The 20,745-nt window shown below is 42.5% G+C and overlaps 1 pseudogene; it reads left to right on the top strand.

The window, feature by feature from the left end:
• Positions 1 to 19,423, top strand: part of LOC134564506 (3'-5' RNA helicase YTHDC2-like) — a 43,894-nt pseudogene extending 24,471 nt beyond the window's left edge.
• Positions 19,424 to 20,745: the final 1,322 nt, after the last annotated feature.

Here is a 20,745-nt window from a genome sequence, read left to right as displayed (position 1 = left end):
CTTATTTAAATTAAGTCCTGTTGGAATGGAAGCAAAAATAGTTCTGCTATTTCTCATAGTTTAAATCAAACTAAAAGTCCAAGTTACTTATGAAGCTTTTCTGTCTTGCTTTTAACTGTTAACCTTAGAATAGTGTTCATGCTGATTGAATTGCACTCTTGAAAAATAAAGATTCCTAATTAATAGGCATATGTAGATACATTTTTTTTTCTTACTTTTCTTTCTTAGGTCTTTAAATCTGTTTTACTAGGAAATAGAGCCGTGTGTGGTTTTACAAACAGCTTTAGGCAGAAGCTGGTTAGTGACTTGTGAATACTGGTCAAGGCACATGAGTTGAGTCAGATCACATCAGAACAGATTTTTACATAGGAGCTTCAGCAGGTCTGGCTACTTCATTGCTGCTATCTGGAGCAAAGACTTTTCAATTATTTGCAGAAAAGAAGAGGTAGTTTTACAAATGTTTACATTTTAAAGTCAAATCTAGAAGGAAAAATATTTATTGCTGGTAATACAGTAGCGTTCAGTTTTTTGTATATAAGTAGAAATAATATAGAAATTTTGTCTTTAATTCAGAGGGAGGGGTATTTAGCAATGACAGTGAGATGGAGGACAAAACAACTGCTAATCTGGCACTACTGAAGCTGGATGAAGGGTTTAATCTCAAACTGGATCCTAAAGTAAGTAAATCACTGCTGGGTTTGCTTCATGTAGAAGAATTGTAAAAAGTAGTAAAAAGGTTTTTGTAGTCAAGAATTTTCTTTAAGAATGCTGTGGTCCATTTGGTCTCAAACTACATACTCTGTGATTTAACCTTTATTTCATGAGCTCATCAAGAATTAAATGGCTTCCATCCCCTTTGGCCCAGAGTTGTCTGTCACATGAATTCTTGTATTCAATATCCAAGTTGCAAGGATTCATAACCTATCACCCATACTGTTGCCCGATCCGAAGAAAACACAAACAACCAAAGTCGTTTATGCGGTGCTTTATTGAGGGCCCTGGGAGCCATGGACTAGCGTCCAAAATCAGAGCCCCATCTTACAGAAATTTTACAGGGTTTTTATATGTTTCTTTACATGATTTCTTAATCAGTACAACATCTTACTTAATTTTATCGCCTGGTACTATTATCTCTTTGACATTTAGGTTCTTGCCAACAGGTACATTCCTTAGATAAGTGATTATTCCTTAGCTACACTGCTTACACTACAAATTTCACTATGATAGTTCATCTGCAGGTTATATGCGGCCTACCAAGCCTTAGCATAACTACGACTAATGTTAGCTCTAAGGTTCTCTATCAGCTAAATACAGTTTATTTTAAATCAAATGGCAACAACTTCCCCCCTTTTGAGCATTCTTCAGTCTTCTGCAAGGATGCTCAATTCTCAGTTGTTATTGGGTCTTCAAATGCTGGATTCTCTTGCCCGATAACATCTTCATACTTTGGAGGAGTCAAGTGAGACAGTTGCATCTCGTTGGTTCTTGTCAAGGCTTTCATTACTCTTCTGGTACGTTTTGTCTCCTTTTCAATGACTCCTAGAACACACTTATATGCTAGCCAAACAGTTAGTAACAGAATTAAAATTAACAGAATGTATTGTATTACAGACGAAACCCATCCAGAAACCTGAAGCCCTAAAGATTCAAAAATTTCTCCAATCCAATTATGTTGTGCTTCCTTTTCAATATCTTTTGTTTTGGATTCAACGATTTCCAATTGAGAGATATCTTTCTCTACTTCAATAGTCATGTTTGGAATATGGATGCAGCAATGATCAATTCTTGTTTTTAGATACTGACATACACCATGCTCTTTTAGCAGGAGCATATCTAGTGCCATCCTGTTCTGCAAAGTCATTCGGGATGTGGCTTGTAATTGCAAATTTATATCCTTAAATCCTTTTTTGGTGGCTGCTGCTAATCTTTCAGTTTGCCCTAGCAATTTGTACAGCATCTCTCTGTTCCTATAAGTGGCTATAGGTGCAAATAGTGATTCTAAAGCCCACCCAAATTTAACTCCGCCATCAGGTTCGTGCCATTCATTTTCTAACTCAGTGAATGCATCTACTTCTCTTTTCTTCCGGTTGGATTTTAATCTTGACTGTTTCCATAGGGGACAAAGAGTAGGGATTCCTAGAGCAATTTGTGTCACAGGCCCATCTATAGGAATATGTGTGGTCCATTGTCCATGTCCCATTATCCAAACTAAGTTTCCTGGACTTTTAATTGTAGTGTCCTTACAGCTTACAGCTCTCCTAATTCCGTTACTCCAGAGTGAGTTTACTTTGTCCAGTATTGTATGATTGAATCTCCTGCATTCACATCCCCACTTAAGTAGTACTCTAAGAGGAGCTAGATTGATCTGATTTTCAGGGGTATCACATGTAATGACATTAGTGCAATTCCAATTTTCTCTAGCTTCTTTAATTTCTCTTGTAGATGTTTCCGTCTTGTAGACTTCTAATAGGGTTTTATTTTTACTTCCTGTCCATTGTATACACCAACTCACTGCTCCAATATAGCTATAGTGTTCTAGCAAGCTCGGGCCCCATACAGTCTTCCAATTATCCCAAATAATTTGTTGCTGGCTTACATTTTCACACTTGACTTCCTGGTAAGGTTGCTTTGTTCTAACTTCTACTTCTTCGGTAGCATACAAGGCTGCGTTCCAGATCTTTTTGACAGTCACTGTTTCTTTTTCTTTTCTTTCAATATGACATACAGTAGATATATTTTCTGCTATCTCATGTGGTAGTGGAATGGGAATTATTCCCCATGGAATTGGTTCTCCTGCTGCTTGTGGAAGTGGTAGGCATGCTGTGATTCGGGATACGTTTTGCACCATCCCAAAATCTCTAATCAGCCCTATTATCAGATTTTCCCGTTCATGACTTTGATGTACAGCTACTTCTCTACGCTTCTTTCCTGTTGGGGGTACTATGTGAGGGGGTCTGGTTCCTTGTCCAGCTTCTACAATTCTTATTCCATAATCGGCCTCAATTCCACATATCACTAAACACAAGTATTTTCCTTCAGTAAGACCAATTTGAGGGTTACTAATGTTCAACCACCCTATACCTTTTCCAGATTTCTCCCACCAGCTAATTCCTCGGTCTATCTTATCCCATGACTTTGGCTTGTTTTCTTTCCACCATTTGACCTGCACAGTCTGATTACATCCCTGTTTCAACATGAATGGGCAACTCATCTTCAAGGGAAGTCCTTCCCACATATCTTGTCCAGCCCAAGGGGGATCTATCACTACAGATTCCTGGGATGGAGCATCTTTCCACAACTTCCAGGGCACTATTCTCAATGTAATTTGTTTATAATCAAAGCTTTTCCGGGATTTTACAATACACATGTACCTTTCCATATCCTTTTGACTGACTCGCTTCAGCTGTAATGTGGTGTTTCCTTTTTGTGCATCCTTATCCCAAACTGTAGTAGCATTTGCTTCCGGATAATCAGCACCTTTCTTCCAGATTGCTCGCACATTCCGGGCTTCAGTTTTCTGGTTATTTGTTATTAAACAGGTCAGGTTCACATCCATTCCTTCCATGACACCGACCACTGGTTCGGTAACTGCAACTACAATAAAATCAGAACCATTAACACGGATGGGTTTCGTCAACACCAGTAACAATATAATTAAAAATGCTACTTTTTGTGGAAAATCATCCGCGTGGGAGAGACTAACTGTGCCCCCCATTGCACCGGGACTTTCTTGACCCGAGTGTAATGGATCCATGAGTCGATTCCTTCGACCTTTACTGCCGTGTAGGTTGTCAGGATCACTTGATGCGGGCCGTCCCATGCTTCCTTCAAGGGGTGGGTGGACCAATTTTTCACGTACACTTGGTCTCCTGGTTGAATGTCATGCACCGGATTTTCCAGTGGCATGGGTCGGTTCCACTGCAAGGTTCCCCTTAAAGCATTAAGGATTGATGATGACATGACATAACTGAATATTGTTTGATCACCTTGCACATGCAGATCCCCTTTTAACACAGTAGCATGGTATGGTTTCCCGTATAGAATTTCATATGGGCTAACTCCCACCCGCTCCCTGGGTTTGATTCTAACTCTGAGCAATGCCAATGGCAATGCCTGTGGCCACTGTATTTTTGCCTCTTGGCAAATTTTCTTAACTTGCCCTTGGATTGTTTGATTCATCCGCTCTACCTTGCCACTAGATTGAGGTCGCCATGGGGTGTGTAGGTTCCAGGATATGTCTAGTACCCTGGCCACTTCTTGTACAATCCCTGCTATAAAATGTGGGCCTCTATCTGATGACAGTCCTAACGGCACTCCGAATCTTGGAATGATTTCCCTCAACAGTGTTTTGACCACTTCTTTTGCTTGATTTGTTCGGCAAGGGAAGGCTTCAGGCCAGCCTGAAAAGGTACATACATACACTAAAAGATATTTGTAATTCTGCGCTTTTGGTAATTCTGAAAAATCCACTTGCCAGTAATCTCCTGGTTCTGGTCCCACCTGCAATTTCCCTAGCTGAATCTGTTTTCTAACTATTGGGTTATTCTTTAAACAAATTGGACACATGGCATTTACCCGTTTTGCCAATGTTAACATCTGGTTAGAAATCACTTCTCTTTTCAGAAACTTTACCAATGCTTCCGCTCCCCAGTGGCATTTATTATGTTCTGTTTCCAGGATTGCCTTCATGATTCTGGCAGGCACTACTACTTGTCCCGTTCCTGTTACATACCATCCGGTTGCATTTCTTTGGGCTAGCAGCAATGATGCCAGTTTTTCATCGTCTGGAGAGTACTTTGGTTCCTGCAATAGATGTGGGGTTACTGGGCTCACGTTGGTCGGTATCAGGGCCATCTGAGTCCATACTTGTCTGGCTATATCTCGGGCTGTCCAGTCTGCCATCCGGTTCCCTTCGTAGATTTTTCCTTCTTCCTTCTGATGTCCTCTAACATGCATCACCGCCACCTTCACAGGTTGGTGGACCGCATCCAGTAGAGCAAGTATTTCAGTTTTATATTTGATAGTAACTCCCTGAGAGTTCAACAACCCTCGTTCTTTCCAAAAAGCTCCATGAATGTGGACGACTCCGAATGCATATTTGGAATCAGTCCACACATTCACTTTTCTCTCCTTGCTTAATTCTAAAGCTCTTGTTAATGCAATAATTTCTGCTCGTTGGGCTGAGGTTCCGGGAGTCAAGGCTTTTGCCTCTACCACGGTTTTCACTGTTGTTACAGCATACCCTGCATACCTGGTTCCGTTTTCCACAAAACTGGATCCATCAGTAAACAATTCCCAGTCCGGGTCCTCCATTGGGGTATCCTTTAAATCGATTCTGCTAGCATGCACCTGCTCAATCACTTCCATGCAATCATGTGCCAGTTCTCCTTCTTCCTGCTCACTGCGGAGAAATTCTGCTGGGTTAACATGATTAGTCATTTTCAGTTCCACATCGTCCTGTTCTCTCAGGATGGCTTGGTATTGCAGCATCCTGCTGGATGAAAGCCAGTGACCCCCCTTTTGTTCCAGAACTGCCAGTACCATGTGAGGCACAAATACCTCTATCTTCCTCCCCAGAGTCAATTTTCTGGCCTCCTGGATGAGGATCACTGTGGCCGTAACTGCCCGCAAGCATGACGGCCATCCAGCACTAACTGGGTCCAGTTGCTTCGAGAAATACCCCACCGGGCGTTTCCAGGATCCGAGTCTCTGAGCCAGCACCCCAAGTGCTAATTTTTGCCTTTCATTCACATATAACTGAAAATCTTTGTTCAGATCTGGGAGGCCTAACGCGGGGGCCTCCTTCAAGGCCTGTTTTAAGTCCTCGAAAGCCTTTTTCCTTTGTCGGTCCCAGTGTAGCTGCGGTTCTTTCAGGGCCTCATATAAGGGCTTAGCTAAGAGGCCGAAATTTAAAATCCACAGCCTGCACCATCCTACCATTCCCAAAAAGGATCTCAGTTCGTGGTGGTTCCTCGGCTGGGGTATAGCACAGATAGCTTCTACTCGATTGATTCCCAATTTTCTCTGGCCCTGCGTGATTTCACATCCCAGGTAAATAACACTTTGTTTCACTAGCTGGGCCTTCTCCTTTGATACCCGGTAACCAGCTTGGCCTAACATGTTCAGCAGTGCAATTGTCAACCGGAGGCAAATTTCTTGTTCTTCTGTTGCTAGGAAGATATCATCCACATACTGCAATACCACATAAGAGAAAGGAGACTCTCTTACCTCCGTTGTCTTCCATACTTCCAATTCCTTCGCCAGCTGATTTCCAAATATCGTAGGACTGTTTTTGAAACCTTGAGGCAGCCGAGACCAGGTGAGCTGTCTCTTTCTTCCAGTGTCGGGACTCTCCCATTCGAACGCAAAATATTTTCTGCTTTCCAATGCCAGAGGGATGCAGAAGAATGCATCTTTGAGATCAATCCATTTAAAAACCATTTAAATCTTTCTGACACAGATGTTAACAATGTGTACGGGTTAGCCACCACTGGGTGAATGTCATTAATAGCTCTCAAATCTTGTACTAACCTGTACTTACCATTTGGTTTTTGTACGGGAAAAATTGGAGTGTTGTATTCTGACTCACTTTCTTGTAAAATTCCTTGGGCTAGGAACTGAGTGATCAAAGGTGCTACCCCTTTTCTTGCTTCCAATTTAATTGGATATTGTTTTACCCTGACCGGTTTTGCCCCTTCTTTCAGCTCTACTACCACCGGCTCCGCTGCTTTGGACCGTCCTGGATTTCCCGTTTCCCATTCCCAGGGAACTACTGCATCTTCAATTTCCTTAGGTATTGGAGAGGGGTCTACTTCTTTAATCACAAAAAGCTTAGCGATCTCCTTTTCTGGGAACTCTAATTTTACCCTACCTTGTTCAAAGGATATTTTGACATTCAAGAATGACAGTAAATCTCTTCCGAAAAGATGCTTAGGGGAGTTGGGCATATATAAAAATTGGTGATCCCATTCTTTTCCTCCAAATCTTAAGTGTGAAGGCTGCAAAAAGGGTCTTTCTTCTATTTGTCCTGTTGCCCCCACTACTTGTATGGTAGTGTCACTCAAAGGTCCTAACCGTTTATTCAAAACAGAATGGGTAGCGCCTGTATCTACTATAAATGCCTGCTTTTTCCCATCAACTTCAAGCACCACAGTCAGACCTTCTTCTAGTCAGCTCTGATTCTGATAGTTGCTCAACACCAATGTCTGGGCGACCCCTTCTGGATTCATCGGGTAACCCCCTGAATTACCAGATACCCCTCCCAGCCCAGCTTTCACAGGACACTCATTTTTCCAATGTCCTATTTGTCGGCAGAAAGCACATTGATTAGAGGCAAGCCCCCCTCGTTGGAGTCCTGGGGAAACCATCCCTCTTCCACTTGTTCCCATGTTTTGAAATCCTGCCCTTCCTTGCCCTCGGCCCCGTCCGAAGTTACCTCTACCCCTCCCTCTGCCAGCATTCGTTTGCTGCAGCACAGCCAACAGACTCGCTTGTTGCTTTTTACTAGCTTCTTTTTCTCTATTATTGTAAACCTTCCAAGCTACTTCTAGCATTTTGTCCAAATCACGAGTATCCTGTCCCTCTAATTTCTGCAGTTTCTTACGAATATCTTCCTGGGTCTGACCTAAAAAAATTAAGGCAAGCTGCAATTTTCCTGCTTCACTGTCAATTTCCAAATCTGTGAATCGCCTGGCTGTTTCTTTAAGTCGTTCTAAAAATGCCGAGGGTGATTCATTCTTATCTTGTCTCACTGAATACAATTTTGACCAGTTTAGTGTTTTGGGCATTCCAGTCCTAATTCCCTCCACTAACAACTCCTGATATTCCCTGATAGATTCCTTTCCTTCATCCCTATTCGGATCCCACCCTGGATCATCACTAGGCACCAAGTCTCCCAAAGTCCTTCCGCCTGGATACAGCCTGATCATTTCCCGAGCACGCTCTTTCATTGCCCGCAGCACCATCTCCCTCTCAGTGGAGTCCATTAAAGTGTCTAACAAAACTTGCATATTGTTCCAATCTGGATTCTGTGTTTTAATAATCATTTTAACCACCCGCGCCACTCTCTCAGGATTCTCACGGTAACTCCCTGCTGACTGTTTCCAAATTACCAGGTCTCCTGGGGAGAAAGGCACTTTCACAAGCACCTTCCCTCCTTGAGGTCCCATAGCTTCCCTTAAGGGGGCAATAAGCTGGGGTTCCCCATGATTCTTTCGTCCCTGCCTAGTTCGTGCTGCAAGCGGAGTATTTCGCCAATTTGGGGGAGAAACAGGGGAAGGGGTTGGAGGACGCACAACAACCCTCTTAGCATTCCCTGGCATTACTGTTATATTTGCCACCTCCTCTTCCTCCTCTTCCTCTTCTTCCTCATCTTCCTCATCTACACTGCTCTCCGGTAACGCGGGATACAGGGAGGAATAGGGTGAAACAGAGGGGAGAGGGGAGACAGCAGGAGGAGGTGAGACAGCAGAGGACGCTGAGGCAGCAGGGGATGCCGAGGAGGCAGGGGATGCTGAGGCAGCAAGGGAGGGTGGGGCGGACGGCGCTCCGGGTGACACCATTAAAGACAAATCTTCCTCTGGTCGAGAGGTCAAGGCTAAGCACTGAACACATTTAGATCTCCCTTTACAGCCCCCGCACCCAGATTCTTTCATCTCCAGTACCATTATTCCACATTCAGTCTGCCACTCCTTTTTACTGCGCAGTAAGTAAAACAAGTCCAAATACTGTACTTCATCCCATTTTTTATTTTCCTTTAAATACTGCATTAGTGAATTCAGGGTATCATAATCCACAGTACCATTTTCTGGCCATACCGGCCCCTCTCGCTCATATTCCGGCCACCAATGATTACAATATTCAATCATTTTGTCTTTATTCATCTCTTGGAAAAACCTTTCACTCTTCCACCTTTTCAATAAACATCCTAACGGAGTATTTTCAGGTATACCCTTAGAGAACTGAACCATAGACTTAAGAGCTCCAAATGGCATTTTGAACCGATTCCACCTACAGCCGTACAACAACTCAACAACAACTAATGTGCAGCAGTGTACAAAACAATATTCACCCAAATCAATATTGACAATTCAGCAAATCAATCACACCATATATTCGCACTCACACAGCAAAGTAGATACCAGAATAAAATACCAGACCAATACCAGACCAATACCAACTTGCCGCTTCTCGACGCCGCGAGGGGCAAGTGCCGGACCTGCGCAGCTTTCGTCGCGTCTGACAGCCGGCGCCTAGGCTTCCCAGACCAACCAGACGTCTTAGCCCAACTCGGCGAGGATTGCCAGCTCGGCTTATGGGCAGGCACCCAAACCAGAAAAATAAAGCACCTTCGGGCTTACCTTTCGCAGTCGTCCGCCAGGCGCAGGGGTCGGGCACGAGCCGATGACTCCCCGAGAATCACTCGGTGCCGGCGTGGAGTGGATCGAAACGCGAACCGCCCCAGCTGCCTTCGGAGTCCTGCCGCGGTCGCCAGAAAACTGTTGCCCGATCCGAAGAAAACACAAACAACCAAAGTCGTTTATGCGATGCTTTATTGAGGGCCCTGGGAGCCGTGGACTAGCGTCCAAAATCAGAGCCCCATCTTACAGAAATTTTACAGGGTTTTTATATGTTTCTTTACATGATTTCTTAATCAGTACAACATCTTACCTTATTTTATCGCCTGGTACTATTATCTCTTTGACATTTAGGTTCTTGCCAACAGGTACATTCCTTAGATAAGTGATTATTCCTTAGCTACACTGCTTATACTACAAATTTCACTATGATAGTTCATCTGCAGGTTATATGCGGCCTACCAAGCCTTAGCATAACTACGACTAATGTTAGCTCTAAGGTTCTCTATCAGCTAAATACAATTTATTTTAAATCAAATGGCAACAATACCTTTCAATTTTTTTACCTGTGACCAAAAAGAAAAAAAAAAATTAGTCACCTAAGTCAACAGTGAGAGTGCTCATCCCTCTTCCTCCATCTTGATGTGGCTGTCCTGTCTATCACATGAGGGAGCAGGAAAGCCTCAGCAGTCCACATGCTGTTGGATCTGCTTCAAGAACTTTCTGGGCAGGATGATGTTTCATATGTCTGAGCTTGGCAGTTTTGTCCCTTTCCACAAGTTGGCAGATTCCAAAGAGATGCCAGACAAAAGATAATGGCTGCAGGGACAGTGGCTCCATAATGGCTTTTCTGGTCCTTCTGGCCTCCTTTCCTGCCTGCATGGTGCTCCATCAGGCCATAGCATGATCTGGGATAGCCAAAATCTGAACAGGAGCTGAGAGAACAGTCACATTAGCATATTGTGTTTTACCTTCTCTGAGAGAGTAACCAAAATCAGATCAAAAAAGGAGCACTTGAAGCTGGAGTTGCTGAAAGAAAGTTGCTGTCAGATTTTGGAAGGATAAATAAAAACCTCTTTGAAATAGAAGTCTTTAAGTCACTGAGAAGCTGTGGCTGTGGTAGGAGGTAGTTTATGGGTCATGAAACACTTGACCCTAGCAGCTCTAATAATAATCCTGTCTTTCCTAGACATGTCCAAAAGAGTGATTTTTAAAAAAATATTTTAATGGAAGCATTTCTGATAAGATGGGAATTAGACTATAGTCTTCTGAATTTAGTCATCAAATTGACCAGAAGTTTGTGGAAGAAAAATGTCACTTAGAGCTCTTTTCCTTCAGGTATGACTGAAGAGTGCATGAGTATAGACTGATTTGAGAAGGAAGGGCATGAAGCATGAAAAGATTGGGTTTTCCAGAAAGATAAAAAGGAAAAAAAAGTTTGTGGTTTTACAGTACAATGTTTAGTTTAGTATAGAGCTAAATGCTTGCACCCAAGGAAAAAAAAGTAATTTAACATCTTAGTTTAAATATTAATTATTCTCCCTCCCCAAGACCTTAGTCTTGCCTTTATTTTGGACCCTGTCTTTTCCTATCAGCCAGGTGCTGCTTGATAGGAAAGAGATAGGGTTCTCTTACCCTAACACTCTCTGATCTAATTTTCATCAGTCTTTAACAGAATTGGAATTCATTACAGGCTGCTGGTATGCTGTTGCAACTCAGGCAGAAGTGGCACAGTTTGTTCCTGCGTCGTATGCGAGCTCCTTCTAAACCGTGGTCTCAGGTTGATGAAACAACTGTAAGAGCAATTACAGCTGTTCTGAGTGCTGAAGAACAGTCTGCAGGTCTGCAGCAGCCTTCAGGAATTGGCCAGAGACCAAGACCTGTGACTTGTGAAGAACTTCCTTTGGCATCTACCTGGAAGTCAACCAGCAGTCGAAAAAGCTCAACAGAAACTGCATTGTCTGACTCCTCTAATGCGGAAAAGTAAGATGTTGAGGTCTTCTGTTCTCTGTAGGTTGCAATTTATGTATACAAGCATCACTTAAATTTCTGCTAGTAATAAGGAACTGGAAACAGTGGAATTACAGTTGAAAGGTTATACTGTTGTATGCTGCATTGTAATCCCACTGAGAAGTATTTCATACAGGGGCCTGCTGTTTGAGAGAGCACTCAGGAATATTGTCCATGAACTGTGGTCTTTGAGAAGTAGCAGAAGAGGTTTAACAGTAACATTAAAAGCAACACATGATCCGTATGGGTTTTTAGTTAGGGTTTAATATATTTTGTAGTTGCTGTAATACATGTGGTCATGCAGTAGGCTGAGAGGTTGATGTAAATTGTTCTGTGACTGCTTGGGAAACTCAAGGTAGGTCCTTCTTAGGGTTTCAGTGAAATCTCCATCTCCTGCACTCCACCAGCCAAAGAAGTACAAGAAAAAGACATTTTGCTCTGCAAACGATCATCAGACGACAGATCAGCTCAGTTATCAGTGAAGTCTGCAGACAGCAGTAGCTATCCCAGCCCCTGTGCTAGTCTTTCTTCTCCAGTGTCTCCAGTGTCAAAGGTAGAGTTCTCAAACATATCACCCTGCTCTTCAAAAGTAATTTAATTTCTTGCTGTTATCATTCTGCAGCTATTAGGTATTTTACTGATAAATTAAGAACCTAACTTAACTTTTTTTATAACAGCTGTGTAATACTTCCTTCTGGAACTTAAAATCTAGACTAATTATTCTTGTTACACTAGTTTAATACAGTAAAAAATATTTGTGGACTGCTGAGGTAAAGTTATTCAAAGTAGAAAAAAATAGATTTTTTTTAAACTTGTTCTAATAAATGATGAAGGTGCATTAATTTTTTCATCTAAATTAGTATATTGTATGTACATTTCTGAAGTTTTTGGATTCTGTCTTTCGCTGTTTCTGTAATAGCATACATAGATACTGATTTTCTTTAAATATTGTGTTATCTATGTTATCTTCCTTATTATGACTGCTTGGGGGATTTTGTGATGGTTATTTTAACAAAGCACACATTTTTAATGAGATTATTGTCATAGTTGTCCCTATATACTTGAATAGTAAACTGCAGTAACACTAAAGAGATCACGGAGAGGGAAACTTAATGGACTCATTGGAGGATTTAGTAATTCCTCTTGAGTCTTTACGTTTTTGAATTCCGACACTGTAAAAGGAAGAAAAAGTGTTTCCTGAAGGTAGAAGTGCGAGAACTGTGCTGTAGGCTGCAGTCTAGGGTGATTAATTTAGGTGTCATCTCAAGGTCAGACTTAAACCAATTATAGTTACTCACCGGACTTTTTTGTCCTATTCTGCTCTACTTGTTTTCCGCCCCTCATGGATGAATTTCTATTTTGAAAAGTGCTTTAAAAATGTAAAATTGATGTGAAATACATTTTAAAGCCATTTCAGACACAACCAGCTGATAGATTTTATGTTTCTTTTAGAACCTGAAGGAGGAAGGGAGGAGCATAGTCAAAAGATTACTATCTTCATGTATGTAAAACTTAAGAAATAAGGCCTGTTTTATTTTCCTGTATTTATTAATTTAATTTATTTTTTCCAGGGTTGGAAATCTCTTTCACTCTTGGGTTGGTTTTCCTGAGATATATTGATTAACAGTCTTTTTTTCTTGAGAGCCCATGCCAGAAGCAGAAGAAAAAGTGAGAGTTCGGCAGTTCAGGTTTCTCAAACTTGTTTATTACTTCTTATCTCTCAGTTCTTCCAGCACCTTGCCAAGGTCCTTGCTATGGCAAGGGCATGAGGCAACTCCTCCCAGGTCAGGGAGGGCTCGGACCTTTTGTACCTTTTCTCTGACCCAACCATCATCCACGATGTATTTTTTGTTTACAATTCATTACCAATATCTACTACCTATGTTAGACAAGTCACTTTTATTCTAAACCTTCTCCTGTGACCCACCACAGCAGAAGATGGAGGACAAGAACAAGAAGGAAGAAGGACAGGGCCACACTCTGATTCCTCCATCTTGCCTTCCCTGACTCCATCTAAATGCTACAAATGCACCCTGTGATAAACTAACTGCTATTTATATCAAACTCTTGTGGCTTGTAATTCTTTGTACAAGATTGGCAGTTTCTCTCATGGACTGAGGTCAAAGACAGTGTCATTTTGGGCTCTGTTGCCAGGGTCTCAGACCATCCAGGGTAGCTGGAGGAATGCCCTGGACTCCAACAGTTCACCAAGAAAAAATATGCCAGTTCGGTACTTTATAATGAAAAGTAGCAACCTGCAAAACATTGATATTTCTCAACAGAAGGGAATGTGGTCCACTACGCCAAGTAATGAATGGAAACTGAATGGAGCCTTTTGGGAGAGCAGCAAGGTTTACTTAATATTTTCTGTTCAAGGGTCTGGATGATTTCAGGTGAGTCTTAATCTAAAACTAAACGTTAGCAGTGGTTGATGGTTTAGGAGGGTGCAGCAAATGTGTAGTGTGGACAGCTTTGTGACTTTTGACTTTCTGAGAAGCAGAGCAATGCACAAATGGCTGTGCTTGCTGAAGAAAGAGTATTTCGTTCTCTTCTGAAATGTGCTTGTCCCTCAAAAGCTGACATGGAATTGCCTCCAAACATCATGAGTCAGAAAAATGTTTGTACTCTACATTAGTCCTCTAAAACAACAACAACAAAATCCTAACAAAGTAGGAGATTTCTACTGTTTGCATGCTATACTGTGTATTGTAAGTGAGCAAGTAGTTACAGTCAAGTCACAGCTATCTAAAGCCAAGAAACTCCTTAAGTTTTTGTATTAAAATTTTGATAAAAACTGGTTTTATTGACTTCCAGTTAGGAAGCTGGCCATGATTCTTCCGAAGTTGTGTCTTACTTCATATTCAGTGAGATATTTGTCTACAGTTTGTTGGTCAAATCTGTGGTCAGTTTCAAGTTAAAAACTTGACCTGGTAGTGCAAAGTTGCAGGTTAGCTGTGAGCAAGCTAAATTCAGTTGTTTCAGGTAGAGAAGGTTCAACTTACTTCTTCATATACAACCTATTTGTAAAAGTCAGCTGAACTTAAAATCTCATGAGCCAACCAAAACACAGCTGTCTTGGCAATACCACTGAAGGACTGCAGTGACATATTACATATGATGGTTTGGCAAAAGTAAATGTAATACTGGAAAATAATTTTCAGCAAGTCAGTTGATACTGAGAATGGGCTGTTGCACTGGTGCTCTCAGAGAAGGAAGCAGGGAAGGGAAGACACACTCAAGTCAAGAATGTAGGTGGTTGACCTTGCCCTGCCCTTCTGATACTGACAGTGCACTGCACCCTCATGGGAATGTGACCATAACTTCCCTATTATTCTTCTCTTGCCTCAACTGTCTCTTTATATTCCACATTTCCACATTTATTTTTTCCTCTGTTCCTTTTATTAATTCTCATGTAAGTCTGGCTTGAGCTATCTAGGACTGCTTGTCTTTTACAACAGCAGTGTATGCTGGTAATTTACATGGTGAACTGCATCTTTTGGACTGTTAATTTATGCCTGAATGGCATAAATTCGCCTGAACAGTTGATATGTTGTATGTGGGATTGTGTTTATTTTCAGTTTGGGTAAATCGGGGTGTCCTTAAGTAAGTTAGATGCTGTCCCGGGTTTGGTGTTTCATTCATTTTCTTTTTGAAGATTTGTCATATTGGAATTTCGTCCAGCTTCACTAAAGAAGGAAATAAAAGCAACTTTTGATTTCTTTCTTTGAAGAACAGCTATATCCCCTAATTCTGTGTGAAAGTTTGTAAGTATGGAGGGAACATGAGAAGGAACAAATGGATTTCTGCAAAAATTACCTACAATTAACGAGGAATATGAATATCTAATGGACTATACTGTAGTAGAATATTCATCTTATTTCCTTCTGCTTCAGGTGGTTATGGAACAGCTTTTTAATCTGTTACAAAGCTCAAAAAACCTTTAGTGATAATTTTGTCACTGAGAGACATTTCTTATGGTCAAACCCTACAAGGCATATTTGAAATGGAGAAAGAAGTAATACTTCTAACTTTCTAGATGTATATATTTTGGAAGCTCCAGCTTCATGGTGGAGGGTGTGTGAATCACTTTGAAACTACCTGGAGAGTTTCATAGGAAGTTCAGTTATTTATCTCATTCCACTGCAGGCAGATATGGTCTCATTATGTCTGTTCTTTCATATTTCAATTTTTGTCCCAGAGTTTTGCTGTCGGGTGTAAGAAAAGTCAGGACTGGGGATCTGCTGGTTTTGGAGGTTGTATTTAAGGTGGACTGGATCCGAAAAGAAAGCATTCCTTTTCAGTTTGCTCACCCCATTTGCTCAAAACCTGGAATGACAGTAAGAAAATACAGGTAAGTAGAGATGGCCAGGTAATGTTACTCTCTTCTAAAGTTTTCTTTATTTAGTAGAATTGTATATCTTTTATTAGCTTGTTCAGACGTGACATTTATATCCACTTGTTCGTGTATCTGTTAATATGAATTCACAGTTCATCAGCATATTGTACCTTCAGCTAATGCAGAATTGCTGCTGAAATAATGGAGCTGTTTTGATAACAGTTTCTTGTTTATTTGTTTAAAAAATTATTTAAAGGTGGATACTTCCAAAAGGAAGTTCTTGGGTTTGTTTTTTAGTTTGTAATTTAGTTCTGGAGGTTTGTGCCCTGTTTGGCTGAGATGTGTTCTCTTAGACAGTCTGTCACACTCAAGTAACTGTTCATAATTATGTTTTTTCTGCAAAGCCTGAAGCGAATCATGAGGTTTGAGGTAAAGCTTAGGACCGTTCTTGTATTTGTTAAAGCTCTAAATGCAACTACAAAAAGCCAAAGAATTGGCACAAAATTTTTGTGTGGCAGTTTCTGCCCTCTCCCCATCCTCTTCCAAAACATCTCCCTGATGGTTCAGGAGCTAAAGTTTTTGTATCACCTTCTCTTCTTCAAAACATCTGTCCAGCTGTAAGAAACTGGAGGAAAGGAGAAGTACAACGGAAGGGTACACACTGTATTTCCTGTGACCTCTCTTTCTACATTGTTCACCACACTTGATGGAACTCATCTTAGAAGATGTGGAAAATAACGATCTTTCATTAGTAAGTAACTGATCTGTGGGAGGTTGTCTTGGTTTGAAAGACAAGTATCTGCTAGGGAGGGGACAGGACCTCCCTAGAGATGGAGAATTTAAATCCCCTCCCTCCAAATTATTCTAATTTTGAAAATTAAAGGGGCTTTCAGACAGAGGTATGGGGATAAGAATAACAAACAATACAAACAAACCACAACTACAGCATTAATAATAAACAGAACCAGGAACCTCGAGGGCTTTCTTTCACAAAAGCCCGGGGCAGTTTGATCTCAGTGCCCCTGCAGGACTCCGAGAGGCCAAGCTGGAAGGTTGAAAAGTCCCAGGCTGGTAGATGAGATGAGGAGCTCTGTGCTGGTAGCTGGAGCGGCAGGGGTGTCCCGGCAGGGCTGGGCAGTGCAGGGCTACAGAGTAGCAGGAGAGCTTCAAAGCTCTGAAGAAATAGTGGTGGTGGGGAAAGTGAGCTCAGGATTCCTGGGTACACAAGCAGATGACGGTAGATTTTCCAGGACGAGACAGAGTGATGGCCATGAATTCTTCTTGCAGCGAGGGGCAGCTTGACTGTCCTCCTCAATGCCGAGAGCAAGAGAGAGCCCCTGCCCCCACAGCTCTGTCTTTTACCTTTCCCAAAGCTTGTGTTATCTCCCCTCTGAAGGAAGCTCCAGAGACCCAGAACAATACGTGTAGCCTTGTGCTGCCATCTCATTCGCCCACTTCCTTTGTTTTGGTTAAGCACTGATGTTAAGTTTCCATAGCAACTTAGGGGAAAAAAATTCTGTAATTGAAAAAAGTCAAATCTAACCCCCAACAGAGGTGCAAAGTATCTGGTCCATTTGTTCTTGTGTATGGTGGTAGTGTGTTCACTGGGAATTACTTGTGAGGACTCACTGTGAATGCAAACACCCCAACAGCCTGTAGGCCCGGGTGGCTTTTGAAAGTTTTTATCTCCTGCTGAGCCCTTGTAAGAAAACCTTGCTCTGCTTGGAGTTCTAGTGTTTATCCCAATAGCAAAAGGGATGAGCTCTGCTAAAAAGGTTGAAAGCAATCACCAGCAATCTCATCTAACAATTCAGTAATAAGTAGTTTCTATATGCTCAGTGGTAGCAGTGCAGGTAGCTTTTCTGACTTCCTAATCGTTTCTAGGAGCTGGAACCACAAACTGTTTTGCCACAGTGTCCTGTTGGTGCACACCAACCAAGCTGTGGGAATGTCTCTGGCACACCTGCTGTGCCAGCTTTCAATCCCCAGGATGCTGGAACTAAGGCAGGTCCAAGAAGAAGAACAGCTTTTGATGTGTATTCTTTTGATTCTTATGGATGTTTGGAGGTAAATCTGGAGGTGCCTAAAGAAGAAATTCTGGAGGCAAGAGACAGCCTGGAGTAGTAACTGTGAGAGACTCATGATCAGTGACTCAAAACCTTTGCTCATTTGTGCAGGGCCAGGGTGCTTTGCAAGGCCAGGTTTGCATCCCTCAAGGGAGGAGGTGAGCTTTGGGGGAGTAATGGCTACCGCAGAGGGCCTATCACTGCTTGGAGGCTACAAACCTCCAAATCAGCAAATCTGCTGGACATTCTCTGTGCCTAGCTCTGGCCATTCTTACCTGGCTCTGGCCATTATCAGTGCCCAACCCTGGCCATTCCCACCCAACCCTGACCATTCCCACCCAACCGTGGCCATTTCCGACCATTCCCACCCATTCCTGGCTATTCCCAGTGCCCATTCCTGACCACTCCCACCCAATCCCGGCTATCCCAGCCCAGCCGTGCCCCGCAGGAGTCTCAGAGATGCTCTAGTCATCAAGATGTGGGAGCCAGCAGCACAGCTGTTCTGGCTCAACAACCCCAGCATCACAGTGTTCATCAAGGACTGGAACATCCTCAAGCTCGTCATGGCCAGCATAAAAACGAATTCCTTGAGCCAGAAACTGCCCCAAAAAGGTGATGTGGAGATGCTCCATGGGAGCCCCCCATGCCAGGGCTTCAGCAGCATGAATGTCTTCAACTCTCGCACCTGCTTTAAGTTCAGAAATGGCTTCAATTCCCACACCTACTTTAAGGTCAAGAGTTCCCTGATGCTCTCATTTCTCAGATGGCTGTCGAGCAGTTTTGTATAGGGGGTGAGACTCCCATCCAGTGTCCTCTCATGGGTGTGGAGGGGACTTTTTGAGTCATGAGAGCCCCATGTGGTGTCCCCTGGCCACACTGATATCCCACTGTCCTTGCAGTTACTGGGATTATTACCAGTCACGCTTCTTCCTGCTGGAGAACGTCTGGAATTTCATGTGCTTCAAGAGTTCTGTGGTGCTCAAGCTGACCCTGCGCTGCCTGGTGCACATGGGCTACCACTGCACCTTTGGGGTGCTCCAGGTAGGGTCTCCAGGATGGTTTTGTAGAGTAAACCCCTTTTTTGGCACCCCAAGAAATGCTGGGTTTGTTGCTCCTTGGGGACATTCCCAAAGGAATTGTCAGTTGGGAACTGGCCAATTCCCAGTTGATCCTCCAAAGAAGGATTGACTCCTTGGGTGGCTTTGGGGACAAGCCTTTGAAGTTTGATAAGATACAAATCCTGCAAGGCTTCTTATCTTGCTAATTGCTCTTCCTTATACAACTTCCAGTTCTCCAAGCAGGTTCCTGGGCATTCCTACTGAGCCTCACCTTATTCTAAACTTATTGCACTTTGTGTTTCACAGACATCTCCCTGTTACGTGAGGGTCATGGGCTGGAGACAGGCACACAACACAGTACACACCAAGGGTCATCAGCAAATAGCCCGTTTTATTGTTCAGAGCTTCTTTTTATAGGGGGTTTGAATTTCCTGGGTTTGGATAGGCAGTTGGTTGGGATCTCTGCACTGCCCAGATCTCTAGCCAGTGATGTGTTTGCATCCAGGGCTTGGATGGAATTGGCTGAGGTTTCTGTTTGAGTTTGTTCTCTATTTGTTTCTGTTGTTCACCTAGGGACTTGTTTCTAGCACAAGCTAGGTTAGCCAAATTGGATTTGTTATGACCAAATTAATTTTGTCCAGATGCAGGCCAGCTGTGCTGCAACAACTCCCCCCATCCCTGACAGATGATGACCATCATTTTGACCACTGAAAATCTAAGCTGCAACAGTCAAGTCCCATCACAAGATCCAGGAGAGGTGATGTTTTTTTACTCTTTATCTTTTCTCTCTCTTAATGTTTTTTTAAATTTGTTACATTTCCTTATGTAATATTTTTATGTTGTTATATTGCTATATAGCTATAGATAAAAATAACCGGAATGGCTAAATACCTGCTTTCCATTGCAACCAAATTGTTCTAAAATAAACCCTAAATATATAGATACTATTTATTTATATTTATTTTTATTTATATATATATATATGTACACATGCACAAATGCCTATCATTCATTCAATCATTCATTCATTCATTCATTCATTCATTCATTCATTCATTCATTCATTATCAATTCACTCTTGGCTGAACCAAGGGATTAACAAGAACCTCGGTGACTCTTGCCTTCGTGGATGTGGGTTCTAACAGTGATCAACTGCCAAATTGCCACCTTAGCTCTGCAGAGAAGATGTTGCTTTGCATCGGCTGTGTCTTGCCCAGGACACCTGTCCCACAATAGACTGGAGGAAGCTGTGATGAAGAAGGATCTGAGGAAAAGCCCTCTCCAGTTGACAGGTACTGCTCCCTACCTGGAATTTGTAGATGTTTTGTACTTGGATTAAGCACATGTCTAAGTGTTATAGGTTGACCCAGTTTGTTTTTTAGTTAAAGTAGAAACAGTTGTGTGTTAGGACCTGGGGATTGTCTCAAGATAAGCACCTATCAGAGTTCATTTTTTAATATTGACGTATTGTTGGACCATTGAGGAAGTTCAATGTGACTTTGAGGAATATCCATATAAAATTCTAGATGAGTCCAAGTCGCTCTCTTTCCTTCTGGCCTTGAAGTAGGTAACAGGCAGTCCCGGCTCTTGCTCTTTGCAGGAGTGGGCTGGGACAGCCCGAGACCTGCCCGGCCCCAGGCCTTTCACGGGAGGCTCCCTGGGCCCGGTGACTCCTGGGCAGGGGGAGAGGATGAGAATATGGCTGTGTCCCAGCCCAGATCAGGTTTTTAGCAGATGTAAAACACGTTGCCACTTCCTTCTCCTGAGCAGGGTAGGGGGTAGCCGGCCTGAGGCCTGGCTGTGGCTCTGAGCCCTTCCCACAGCACAGGGAGGGGAGCCTGTGTCCTCTGATGGCAGTTCCAGGCTTAGCCCCGCCATGAAATCCAAGGGGTGGGCAAGAAACATTTATAAGCATTTAT

This window comes from Prinia subflava, chromosome Z (genome assembly GCF_021018805.1).
Source record: "Prinia subflava isolate CZ2003 ecotype Zambia chromosome Z, Cam_Psub_1.2, whole genome shotgun sequence".
Classification (NCBI taxonomy): Eukaryota; Metazoa; Chordata; class Aves; order Passeriformes; family Cisticolidae; genus Prinia; species Prinia subflava.
The sequence above is the reverse complement of the archived record's forward strand: the minus strand, read 5'-3'. Positions and strand labels throughout refer to the sequence as shown.